Here is a 2,097-nt window from a genome sequence, read left to right on the forward strand (position 1 = left end):
TACTACTACTACTACTACTACTACTACTACTACTACTGTTGCTGCTGCTGCTGCTGCTGCTGCTGCTGCTCATAATCTTGTATTCAGTATGTGCTCCTTTTCTACAGCAACTCATTTTATAACTTAGTCATGAAGATGCGTTGTCTAGTATTTAAGCTGTCTGACTCACAACTGTGAGGTTGTGGGTTCGATTGTTGCACTGGACTCTTTGGGTACTTGGGTAAGGGGCTTCATCTCCCGTTACCACAGTTCACTGCGCGAAAAAGCGTTTCGCGGACTATTTGCTCTAAATCTTGCGAAGGTAAGTTGACAAGTTGATGGCTACGGCACATTTGATGAGGATGATGATAATGATGATGATACCTTACTCAGCCACCACAACACGGCCACTTTCACTATCACATTACTGCAGCCACTGCCACAAACACTAAGATACTCGGTACCTTATTATAATGCTATTCAATGTTATCTATGCACGCGCGTATAACTTCTACCAAATGTGTTGAGTGCTATTTTCTTGCGTTTCCTCACTTAGCCGTATACATATGTGCACACACACACACACACACACACATAATGTATTGTTCAGTGATGGTAAGATCAACAAGAAAAAGTAGTCCATTTAGTGAGATATAGCTATTATTTATTTACGTGCTACTACTAGTTTCGTGTGCTAAGAATATGCCAAACAATGTTCTATAAGACGCCTGACATCTCGGCCATGTGCTTGAAGATTGTACCGAGATGTCCAAACGTGTTATAGAACATTGCTTGGCATGTTCTCAGCACCTGAAACTTGTAGTAGTACATAATAACATGTATTGTGTCTATTAAATTATATATATATATATATATATATATATATATATACATACATACATACATACATACATACATACATACATACATACAGATACATACAAACATACGTACATATGTATATATTGCGCATGTGTGTGTGTGTGTACAGGCACACTCGCACACCATTCGCCGTAGAATATTGCAGAAGGTACATTTGATTTGCTGTGTCTGGGGAGAGTCGTTCTCTTTTAGTACCTTATTATTTAACACACTCACCGGTAAAATGTCTACTCATTTACTTATTTATTTCTCCAACATTTTCGTTGCGTCTCGCAACCTTTTCAATAGTCGTTGACTCTGTCCGTTATTCAACCTGCGTTCTTTTTTGTTTGTTTGTGTTCATGTGTGTGGGTCAGTGTGTGTACGCATACACAAGTATGTATGTATGTATGTATGCATGCTTGTAAGTATGTGTATACATGCATGTATGTGTGTGTGCGTATGTATATATGTATGTATGTGAATACGTTTGTATGTATGTATTCTGCATATTCATGCGTTTGTGTGTTTTTATGTGTGTGTGTTTGCATGTGTGTGTGTACCTCTGTCTCCTTGTGTGCGCATATCTGTGATGTGTGTCTCCATATGTGTCCTTGTGTGTAGTGAGGTGTGTGTGCATATGGTCATGTGTTTCAGTCTTCATTTGCGTATGTGTGTGAATATGTGTGCTTGTCTGTTCGTATTACCTATGTACCTATCCGTCTGTATGTCTATCTCTTTACTTTCATACCCATTTGCCTACATATATGTGCATATACATATACATATATACACACATATATCTCCGATATATTTCCTTAATTTTTCGTGTTGTCTCCCTCTACAAACATACTAAACACATGGATTAAGCATGTAGCATTTCACCATAGTTCATATCCTTTAATTCAATAACTACACCACAGCACATAGATAATAGAAACCGTACCATCAAAATATATATAGTTGGTCGACTTGCAGGAAATAGCAGTTAAATCTCGCTCGCATCACACCCTGCTCTCTTAAGAAAGGGAAGAACACCAGTGAGCACTATAGTTCGGCGTTCCTATTGAGTGCAATGTCTTTCAGTATAGCGCTGATCGATCAGGGATGACCTGTGGCTAAAAAATAACAAAAAAAAAACAATAATCTACTACTACAACTGCTGCTGCTGCTGCTGCTGCTGCTGCTGTTGGTGCTGCTGCTGCTACTGCCACTGTTGCTGATGCTGTTGCCACCCCACCTCCACCACCACCACAC

Source organism: Octopus bimaculoides, chromosome 17 (genome assembly GCF_001194135.2).
Source record: "Octopus bimaculoides isolate UCB-OBI-ISO-001 chromosome 17, ASM119413v2, whole genome shotgun sequence".
Classification (NCBI taxonomy): domain Eukaryota; kingdom Metazoa; phylum Mollusca; class Cephalopoda; order Octopoda; family Octopodidae; genus Octopus; species Octopus bimaculoides.